The 12,196-nt window shown below is 41.1% G+C and overlaps 1 pseudogene; it reads right to left on the minus strand.

The window, feature by feature from the left end:
• Positions 1–664: 664 nt before the first annotated feature.
• On the minus strand, positions 665–4,020 carry LOC136141726 (protein N-terminal asparagine amidohydrolase-like; annotated as a pseudogene).
• Between the last annotated feature and the right edge of the window lie 8,176 nt (positions 4,021–12,196).

The raw sequence follows: 12,196 nt of genomic DNA on the forward strand, positions 1-12,196 counted from the left end.
AAACTTACAGAGGCACTGTGGGTTATTTTAAGTTTTTGAGGGGCACAGACAACGGTTGGATACCACGCCAACTACTACTAAGTTGTTTAGACCACACTACTTAATAAAGAGAATTGTTCAGGTATTTCTTTTGGCCCAGGGGCACCAGGAACCGGGAAAGTTTGGGAATCTCTGGATTAGAAAGATTAGTGGACATGAAATATAAGATAATTGAGAATTACTTATATAGTACAATCCTGTCATTTTATAGAGGAGAAAACTGAGGTCCAGCATGGTTAAAATCTTAAAACTAGTGAGTCTTAAATACCCAGCCTCCTAGCTCCCTTGTCAGACTGTTCAGTAAAAAAGATCTGATGAACTTGATAGTCTGCTGAGGTTTCTATTCTTCATGTACCTATCTCTCTGCTTTCTGGTCAGTAGATTCAAGCTTTGTAGCCCAGCCTGACCACATAACAGCTAAATATCTTAAGCCAAGTTCCTTACCCTCTGTGAACCTTAGTGTCCTCATTTGCAAAATAATTGGGCTGATGATAACGGCTAATAACAGGTAAAAATGGAGTCACTTCTAGAATAGTAATAGAAATAATGCACTTGAAAAACATTTTGTAAATAGCCAAGCACTTTATAAATTACTGGTTTTCATTCAGTAGTATTTAAACATCTACTATGTGCCAAGCCCTGGGGAGACAAAGAGAAAAACAAAATTGTCTCTGCGTTTAAGAGGCTTATCTCTCCTGGAAGGGAGAAATATAAATGATTATAATCAAAATTGATAAATGGTATAGTAGAGGTAATGACCAAGTATAATGTGGTAGAGAAGGACTGAGGGGCAGGGGAAGTCCTGGCAGAAAAGGCAAGGGTTCCGGCCTGACTTGGAGGGTGGGTAGGTAATGAGTGGGGTGGGGAGAGCAGTCCAGGGAGGGGGAGTGCTCTGGACCAAGGAGACAGGTGCAGGAACAGAGCACCTTCAAGAAGCAGCATAGTGGCACTTCCCTGGTGATCCAGTGGTTAAGAATCCGCCTTCCAATGCAGGGGACACGGGTTCGATCCTTGATCCGGAACTAAGATCCCACATGCCGCAGGGAAACTAAGCCTGTGTGCTCTAGAGCCCGCATGCCACAACCAGAGAGCCTGCATGCCGCAGCGAAGATCCCATGCGCTGCAACTAAGACTCGACACAGCCAAATAAACAATATTAAAAAAAAGAAAGAAAGAAAGAAACAGTATAGCATCCCATACGGCTGGAGGGAGGAGGATGGGAAACAGGAAGTGGAAGATTACAGATGGGAGAGTAAGTGTGTGTGCTGGACGCTGCTCCCAAAGGCTCTGGGATTCCTCTTGAAGGAGTGGACATTACCCTGAAAAACTGTTTAAGGGTTTAAAGCGAGAAGGGAAGCAGCCCAATGGGTAAATGTGATGAGCTCTCCTTATCCTTTCCTAAGAAGGAAACTTGAGTTTGTTAGCTTCAAGAACTGTGGCGCTGTGTCTGTATAATTCCTTTAGTCTGGCAACTTATTCTGAAGAGAAACACAGCACTTAATAAAGGTTTTAATGATTATGTGTATGGCAAGGTAGTAGTGAGATTCTTTTTTTTTTTCTTTTGCCAAAATAAGATTTTATTTTGAAAGTTATTTGAAAGACACTGGTAAGGAAGAACTAACACTCAACGGATGTAGATTCCAAATTTATATTCTTTCCAACTGCCACCAATGGTCTTTGTCATGCCAAAAAGTTGCTTTTTTTGGTAATTCCTATTTTAAGCTCTCTGGAGGAGAGATCTTATTCTATAAGCCAAGCCATTTTTTTTTTTCCTTCCTCCCTCGTTTCTTCCCTTTCTTCTTTCTTTTTCTTTCTTCCTTTCTTTTTCTCTCTCTTTCTTTTCTTCTCTTTTTTCTTCATTTCTTTCCAGGAAACAGTTAGCTGGGGATGGGTATTTTTTTAAAAACATCAAGGTAGATCTAATATGTTCCACAAAGAGGAGGGGCTTAGCCAAATGTGAAGTCAAAAGGTTCTCTACTATTTGCTTATCATCGTTTTTTGGTTTTTTTTAAATTTATTTTTGGCTGTGTTGGGTCTTCGTTGCTGTGCACAGGCTTTCTTCATTGTGGTGCGCAGGCTCCTTGTTGTGGTGGCTTCTCTTGTTGCAGAGCACAGGCTCCAGGCACACGGGCTTCAGCAGTTGCAGCACGCAGGCCCAGTAGCTGTGTCTCATGGGCTCTAGAGCGCAGGCTCCGTAGTTGTAGCACGCGGGCCCAGCTGCTCCACGGCATGTGGGACCCTCCCGGACCAGGGCTCGAACCCGTGTTCCCTGCAATGGCAGGCGGATTCTTAACCACTGCGCCACCAGGAAAGTCCTGCTTATCATCTTGCTGGAACCAGGAAGCTACATGAGGAAATGGCATCCAGGAATGCGGTCTATACGAAGCCATTCTGTCTTTGCATCTGAAGTGCTCATCATTGGTCCTGTTCCAGCTCCCACAGCCCGCAGCATCTCCTCTGGACCTTGACCTTGGAAGGAGGTTCCGTAAATCTCAGCAGTTTTAATCTTGACAGGAAAGCCAGAAATGACTGTAAAGTGATTCTCATTTTCTTCTTAATCTTTTAATTCTGTCACACATAGTATCACTGAGTGAACATCATCTCCTCTGTCAAATTCACTGATAAGTTGATGAGTACGTTTTGGTGACAACTGCCTGACACTCCCCTATGTGTCCATTATCAATCACTCTGTGTGTGTGTGTGTGTGTGTGTGTGTGTGTGTGTGTGTCTTGATCCGGGATATACCAGCGCTAAGCAGTTTTAAAACTCCTAACTGAAACAGTCAGAATAACATAGGAAAGAAACAAAAATTAAACACAACCCCCCAAAGAAACCCATAAAGAAAAAAAAAGAGAATTACACAGGAACTAGTCTCAAGTGGGTAACTTGACCTATATATCCTCATGTTGTCATTGCTACTTGAATGGTTATCAGGTAGTTTCACATTCATGTTCTTACTTGCTTCTCCAGAATTGAAATAGGTTAATGTACACCTTGAACCCAACATGGAGATTTTAAAAGTGCATACGACATAAGACAATATCCACTGATGATACTTCTATACTGAAAGTTCTTGGTTGAACCTATGTCAAATTCTTCTCTGAACACACTTGGAACTCTCTATGGCTTAGATGAGCCCGAAATCAGCTGTTCAGTGGTACAGCTTATACTGGCTCATGAGAATTGTTGTGGACAGCCCTTTTAACTCTGCATTCAGTCATGTCAGTTGGCCATGACAGAAGTATTTATAGCAGGTGTATTCGTTTCCTAGGGCTGCCTTAAAAATTAACACAAAGTACCATAATTGAGAGTTAACTATTATTATGTGTTTATTAGTTATTTAGTATGCAGTATAAATTATTTTCTTAACCAATATAATAATGCAACTAATTGATATTATAAAGGATAATATAGTGATTTAAATGTACTGTATTCCCTTATAGTTCTGGAGGCCAGAAGTCTGGAATCAAGGTGTCACCCGGGCTCTGTGCCCTCTGAGATGCTGGGTGGAATTCTTCTCTGCTTCTTCACTGCTTCCAGTGGTGGCTGTCAACCTTTGGTGTTCTTTGGCTTGTAGATGCATCTCTCCAATCTGCACCTCTGTGGTCACTGGCATTCTCCCTGTGTGTCTTTGTCTCTGTGCCTCTTCTTATAAGGACACCAGTAATATTGGATTAAGTGCCCTCCCAGTATGACCTCATCTTAACTAATTACATCTACAATGACCCTATTTCCAAACAAGGTCACATTCTGAAGTACTGTACTGAGGGTTAGGACTTCAACATATATTTTGGGGGTGTCACATTTCAAAGCATAAATAACACTGCGGAAATCAGCTAATGCCACAAGTCAGGGCTTTTTTGAAGGGGGGAGTTGGTCTCCAACATATCAGTGTGTTGGTCTGTCACATGACAACAGGAAAGGGCCACTCACCTCAAATATCACTTTTCCATGGGAGTTTTTCATCAGAAACTTCCTCATATGCCAAATGGCACCTGGCAGAGTGAGAATTAAAGGTGGATGTAGTTAGGATTTTCCAGCCATTTCTTAGCCCTTTAAAAATATCTATGTATTTCCATTATTTAAAAAGATTGAAAAATATAGCTGGGTAGAAAGAGTAGAAAGCCAAAAATGAATTATTCATAGCTTCATCATCCAAACAGAGCTATCACTGATTCTTGATAAATTTTCTTCAAAACATTTTTGGACCTTTTTTTTTTTGCTATTTACATTTCTCCTTTTGTGCCAAACCTGTCTGAATGCCTTGCCCTCTTTTCTTCATGCTTTTTTATTTTATAAATTAAAAAAAAATGTGAGTAATAATACATTAAGACAACACACCAGTTAGAAAAACCACACAACAAGACTAAGCAAAATCTGTTTTGATCACTACCCCAATCCCAATCCTCTCTCTGGAGCTAAATACTGTCATTGGTCTTAAATGATTCTTCTAGACCTTTTAAAATGCCATAAACCATATCATACCATGTATTTTATCCCACAGCTTACTTCTCTCCTCCCTCCCATTAAATTGTATACCCTTGAGAGCTTTTTATGTCAGATTTAACATGTTATCTTTAATTACTGCAACACATTTCATTCTATAGATGCACCATAGTTTAATTATTCTCCTATTGCCAATTTTTAGGTTGTTTTCAATCTTCCACAATTACAACTAAGAGGCAATGAAAATCCTTGTACATGCCCCTTTATGCATAAGTACAAGTGTTTCTCTAGGATAGATAACAAAAAGCTGAATATCTGCGTTGAAGACTATAATTTTAATATGACAATTTTCCTTGAAGACAGCCCCAATACACCCTTCCAATGAGAGTGCAGAGAGTATCCATATATTAAATAATTAAAGAAATAAAAATCACAAGCCAGAGGCTCTAACTGGACTCCTTATTTAAATTTCAAAAATTTCCAAATTTCTCTTCTCTGAATTTACTAGGTTTCATCCAAATTCTCTGATTTATAACCTTATCCCTTAGCCAGCATGTACAATGACATGGAATATGTCATATGATGAACAACATAATTTTTCCAAAGAACTTCTAATAGTTTAGTGCAACTGGGACATAGGGAATGAGGTAGGCATAAGTGGAAGAGGTAGCTGGAGATGCAGGCAGGTTAGAGACACACTTGGGCAAGGATTTGTTTAGCATTTGAGGTTGTATAAAGCAGAGAAGTCAGTAAATGGGCTAGTGCGGTAATATAGGCAAGGTTCTGAGCTGAGGCAATAATGGTGGGAAAATGAAAAGGAAGGGAGAGTATCTAGACCTATTTAAGCAGTGGAAATTTATAGAACTTAATGAATGTGAATTGTGAAAGAGAGAAGCTTAGAATATTTCCTGGATTATTGGCTTCGATGACTGGTTTTCATGACTGAGGTCAGCCACAGAGAAGAACACAGCGGTGATGGTCATAGTGTTAGCCAGCTCATTTGGACAAACTGGTCAAGGCTGTAGAAATGTGGAAATAGGTATTCTGAAGGTAGGTGGATATACAAGCAAGAAAATCAGGGCTGGAGCTATTGAATAAGGTTCATCCATGGTTAGCACAATCCAAGGGAGTGGTTGAGACTGTCCAAGGGGAGAGCAAAGAGTAGCAAGAGAAGAAATCCAAGGAGGAAATACTAGGAAGCACAAACATTTACAGGACAGGCAAAAGAAGGAAAAATCTGACTGATCCATCTTAATAGTTTGGCAATTTCTTATCAAGTTAAACATACACTTTTTTTTTTTTTTTTTTTTTGCGGTACGCGAGCCTCTCACTGTTGTGGCCCCTCCTGTTGTGGAGCACAGGCTCCGGACGCGCAGGCTCAACGGCCATGGCTCACGGGCCCAGCCGCTCCGTGGCATGTGGGATCCTCTCAGACCAGGGCACGAACCCGTGTCCCCTGCATCGGCACGCGGGCTCCCAACCACTGCGCCACCAGGGAAGTCCTAAACATACACTTTATGACATGGCTTTGCTTTATTAAGCAAAAACAAGCAAATATGAATATGTGTTCTGACTTTTACTTTCTATTATGGAAAAGGTAGCATACACAATTGGACATTGCCTTTTCTTTTTAAATCTCAAATGGTATACTGAAGAGCTTTCCAATATAGGTATACAGAGAGCTCCCTCATTGAATTGCTGAAAAGTACTCCATTGTATGATGGTACCACAGTTTATTTAGTTATTCCCTATGGATGAACACTTGGATTGTTTCTTATGTTCTGCATTGTGAATAATGCGGCAGTGAATAAATTTACACTTTTCTGAAAATAAAATAAAATACGACATGACAAACCCACTCTTGTGTAACTACCCAAGAGAAATAAAAGCTAATCTTCACCCAAAAACCTCTATGCAAATGGTTATAGCAGCTTGATGTGTATTTGCCCCAAACTGTAAACAACCCCAAATTTCCTTCAACTGATGAGTATACGAACAAATTACAGAACATCTATGTATTGGGGATGCTACTCGGCAATAAAAAATCTATTGACACAACAACATCATTGAATCTCAAATGCATTTTGCCAACACCCAAAAGGCTATGTAATGTATAATTCCGCTCGTATCACTGTTGTGAGCTGAAGGTTCATATCCCCCATCCCCAAATTGATTATGTTGAAACCTGAACCCCAAGTTCGATGGCATTTGGAGGTGGGGCCTTTGAGAGGAAATTAGGTTTAGATGAGGTCATGAAGGTGGAACCTCCATGATGGGATTAGTGTCCTTATAAGAAGAGGAAGAGAGACCAGAACTCTCATAGTGAGAAGGCAGATGGCTGTAAGTGAGGAAGCAGGCTCGTACCAGGAACCAGATCTGCTGGCACCTTGATCTTGGACTTCCCAGGCTCCAGCATGGTGAGAAATAAATGTCTGTTAGGACTTCCCTGGTGGCACAGTGGTTGAGAATCCGCCTGCTAATGCAGGGGACACGGGTTCCATCCCAGGCCTGGGAAGATCCCACACGCCACGAAGCAACTAAGCCCATGTGCCACAACTACTGAGCCTGCGCCCTAGAGCCCGTGAGCCACAACTGCTGAGCCCACGTGCTGCAACTACTGAAGCCCACGCACCTAGAGCCCGTGCTCTGCAACAAGAGAAGCCACTGAAATGAGAAGCCCGCACACCGCAACAAAAAGTTGCCCCCGCTCACCGCAACTAGAGAAAGCCCGCGTGCAGCAACGAAGACCCAACGCAGCCAAAAATAAATAAATAAATAAAATTAATTTAAAATAATAATAATAATAAATGTCTGTTATTTAAGCTACCAGGTCTGTGATATTTTGTCATAGCAAACAGAGCAGGCAAACACAATCACAGACTCAAAGAAAGGCAAAACTACAGGGACAGAAAGCCTTTAAGTGGTTGCCAGGGCTTCAGGTTGGAGCAGTTGTCTAGAAAGAGGCACGAAGGAATATTTTGGGGGTGATGGATCTGTCTTCATTGTGGTGGTGGATACATCACTATATGTGTTTGTCAAAACTTATAGAACTGTATGCTAAAAAGGGTGAATCTGACTATGTGTAAATTATATCTCAATAAACCTGACCCCTAAAAATGTTATGTATGACAGCAAGATACAAAGTCAATGCCTGGAAAAAAAATGAGTAGAACAATGAACTGGCTTAGATGTAAATGGGCAAAGAAAAAGACAACAAAATAATAAATAATTAGGAATACTGAAAGTAATCAAAAATAGGAAAAGCTAGTTTCTGGTGAGAAGCCATTCAGGAGAAAACGATCAGGAGCTTTCTGTGGGCTACAGGTTTAATACATACACATACTCTGACTAAAGAGTACACAATACACAGCGCTCTGTGTTTGTTGCTATAACAGCTAAAACCTTAAGACAGCCTTAAGCAGAACTCATTAGAAATATGGTGCCCTCTACACAATCAGGGAAATGTTGCTCAGTCCTTGGCATGCATAAAGAAAGATATTGAGAAGTACTATAATAAAATTTAAAATAATTAAAATATAGAAATAATATAAAGTATTATGGAAAACTTAGAATAAAGAGAAAGACACCATTATCTAAACACAATGTAAATCTAAAATAGATTACTTTACTACATAAATAATATGTTTCTTGTAGAAAATTACCATACCTAGATGAACCAAAGGAGAAAATGAACAAGAGCCCCATTTTCAAAATTTAAAAATTCTGACAAAATCAAGTAAATTTTAATTAAAATAATAACCAGATACTACTGTAAGTCTATCAGGCTAACAAAGAAGACGTTATGACAACACTCAGTTATGGCAAGAATGTGGATCAGAGGAGATTCACAGTCCATTTTGGTGGAGTGAAAAGCGGTTCAAATACTTTGTAAAGCATTTTGGCAGCATCCGGTGAAGCTAAAAGCAAGTATACTCCCAAGACCTGGCAATTTCACAGGTAAATGCCCTAGAGAAATTTTTGCACATTTTCTTAAGAATCTGTATAACAGTATTGTTTATAAGAGCAAAATATTTGGGACAGAGTAAATATCCCTTATCAGATTAGATGAATTGTGTCATTGTCACACAATGCAATAGCCTATAGAAGTTAAAATAAATGAATTAGAATTATATGTATTCTGTTTTTTGATAAACCTAAAAAAAATAAAAACAGGATGCAGCATAGTGAGAAAAGCAAATTACATAATGATTCGTACAGTATGTATGATACCATTATCTGAAAAACATACAGTATACACACACTTGTATGTTGATACATACACATATACATAAAAACTCTTCAGAATGTGTGTGTGTGTGTGTATTTCTCCGCAGAAGAGAAAGGACTACATAAGGGACATCTCTATTTGTAGCGTTCCTCCCTCCTGACCCCCCGTAATTTTTTTCTTTCAGAATTTAGGAAAGAAAGAGGGAGGGCAGGAGTAAAAGAGGAAGGAAGGAAGAAAGGAAGGGAGGGAGGGAGGGAGGGAGGACCTAAAGCAAGTAAGACAAAGCTTTGTGGTAGATTCCAGGGGGATTAAAAATTGCTCTATATACTTCTCTTCATATTTGAAGTATTTTATACCAAAAAACGAATACTTAGTCCTTGTAAACAATGCAGAAAATACATAGTGTTAAAAAAAAAAAAGTAATCCCTCATTTTAAAAAATGAATGTTAGGGCTTCCCTGGTGGTGCAGTGGTTAAGAGTCCACCTGCCAATGCAGGGGACACGGGTTCGTGCCCCGGTCCGGGAAGATCCCACATGCCGCGGAGTGGCTGGGCCCGTGAGCCATGGCCGCTGAGCCTGCGCGTCCGCAGCCTGTGCCCCGCAACGGGAGAGGCCTCAACCGTGAGAGGCCCGCGTACCGAAAAAATAAATAAATAAAAAATGAATGTTTACATTTTGCTGCATATTTTTCCATGTGCCATACTTTCATTAGCCTGCACGTTAATATACATAATTTTTTTGGTATCCTTTTCGAAGAGGCCAAAATTTCTCAAAAATGTTCTTCTGATTCATGAGGTGAATGATACTGAAGTCCGTTTTTTCTCTCTTTGGGACGGCTTCTTACCTTAATTCTACACTATTTTCTCACAGTTCCACAGTCCTGTTTGCAGATTTGGTGGCTTGTCCTTCGCCCCACTCAGTCCACTTGGGGGCTGTCTCAACCCATCTGAGATCTACTGTCGAACGGAAGACGACACGCACAGTTGCCAAACCAAGTCTCCCTGTCCGTCGGGCATTCGCTGAGGGCACCCTCGCTGTCTGAAATGAGAACTCTCAGAACGGCACCGTCTGACCTTCTGACACTCTTAGTCTACGTAATGCAGGAGAAACTACAGTTCCCGTGGGGCTCTGCTCCTGGGCGCCCGCCTCCACCCCTGCGCCTGCGCATTCTGAGCATGGACTACAACTCCCAGACTGCATCGTGCTGCCGCCCTCGCCCCTCTACTTCCTGCTGGGGCGTTTCGTGACAGCTTCTCTTCGAGTCCAAGAAAAGTTAAAGGTGGGCGGAGTTTGTGGGCTGCTTGGGAGGCCGTTAGGAGTTGCTTACTTTCTTTCTGTCTCAAGAAAGCAGCAGGTCTGCAGCAGATTTCTGATGTGCAGCTGCCTAGATATCGGGTGTGCACGGGCTTGGCTTTTCTGAACCGGGAGAGGGGTCTTTCAGGCACCTGCACAGGTGGTCACGCCTTGCGCTGGTCCTTGCAGTCAGCTTGTCCTTGGAGTTGTCCAACATTCTTCCCAGGGCGCGGGACAGGCTGACAGTTCTGGGTTTTATTGGAGTGGTGGGTTTTTTTCCTTCTTTTCTTTATATCTTCGCAGGCATTTCATGGGAAATTAGTAGACTGCATTTCATGGGAAATTAGTAGACTGTAGAGGAGGCTGCAAGTCAGATATTTTACCCTGGAAATCCACGCGCGTTTCTTGAAAGATTGCGCCTAGTTATAGTTTCGTACTTTGTTTCGGTTGGGCCTGGGATTCCTGTTTTCATGATCTTTCAACTAGTAATTGTTAATGTGCTCTGAAGACAGAATCCTGGAGGAATGCCTGTATTTAAGGGGAAATAAGTCTCCTAACGCACCTCTTGACTAACACCCTTGATATATGTAGTTAATATATGTGATATGACATGATTAATAAATGTAATGCGTGGGAAACTACAGTCCCCACCCCATCCCGCTGAAAGCAGAAACGCTCCAGTTCCCAAGTGGGGAATGTCAGAGAGAAATGGGCTGAAGAGCGAATGGCAGGTGGGAGGTGAACAATTACAGGTGACCACAAATTGCTTTTTCAAAAAATGTGCTCTTGTTGAGGAGAAAGCTGGATGGTGGGTTGAGACCCAGCTTTGCCATTTATTAACTCTGTAATTTCGTACACATTAGTTCACCTCTTTGAATATCAGTTTCCTCATCTGTGAAATAAGGATGATTTTACCTTTCCTCCCCACATGACAGTTTTTGTGAAGGCAAGCTAAAGTATATGTGAACATACTTCTTAAACTCCATAATCACCCAAAAGTGAGCTGGTAATGATAGTAATGTGGCAAGTGTAATGAAAGGCCAGGGCAACTAGGAACACCAGTTAAAAGAAGGGTTGAAACTAATGACCATGGGGTCAAGGCCGAAGAGTAAAGCAAATGAATCTGGGAAGGGCCTGAGATTCTGGGAGAAGACAGATGGGTCAGCTGGCAGTATCTCTCTCTCTTTCTGTCTTGTTGCTAAGCTTGAGAATGGTAGGAGTCACATCTGATGTTCACAGTTGTCTGCTTGATGTCTGACACAGTGTCCAGCACATGGTGCCTTTGCTCTTACCTTCCTTTTGCCTGGAACACTGTTACCCCATGTTATCAGTCAGGATTCTCTAGAGAAACACAGCCAGTAGGAAATGTGTGTGTGTGTGTGTGTATGTATACACACATATATGTATATATTAATGAGTATACATACATATATGTATACTCACTATATATATGCATGTATACAGTATACACATACATATATGCACATATGGTAGCACATACACACACACATATATAAGGTATACTAAGAGATTTGTTTCAAGGAATTGGCTTCTGTAATTGTGGCAAGTCTGAAATCTGTAGGCAGGTTGGAAACTTAAGTGGGAGCTAATGTTGCAGTCTTGGGGCAAAACTTCTATCTTGGGGAAACCTCAGTTTTGCTTTTAAGGCCTTTCAGGTGATTGGATGAGGCCCACCCACATTATGGAGGGTAGTCTCCCCCTTACAGCTTGTAGATGTTAACCACAGCTCCAAAATAGCTTCACAGCAACATCTAGGTGAGTGTTTGATTAAATAGCTGGGTACTATATCCCAGCCAAGTTGACACATAAAACTGACCATCATATCCTGGAAAGTCTTTGCTCAATATTATGTTTTCATAACATTTAAAATTACAGTCCTTCACATACACAGCCTTACATTCCCCACTCTCCTCTTCTTTTTCTAATGTTTCCCTTAGTACCTATTATCTTTGATCCATTGCCCTATTTTTGATTTCTTATGTTTACTGTCTTTCTGCCCCTTGTAGAATATAAGCTCCACAGGGCAGGGATTTTTGTGTGTGTTGTTTACTGATGTATCCTCAGCACGTTGAATGGTACCTAATGCACAGTAGGCCCTCAATAAATCTTTGTGAATGACTGAAGGAATTTTGAAGGTGGCTACTCAGTAAATACTTGTGGAATACATGG

This window comes from Phocoena phocoena, chromosome 21 (assembly GCF_963924675.1).
Source record: "Phocoena phocoena chromosome 21, mPhoPho1.1, whole genome shotgun sequence".
Classification (NCBI taxonomy): Eukaryota; Metazoa; Chordata; class Mammalia; order Artiodactyla; family Phocoenidae; genus Phocoena; species Phocoena phocoena.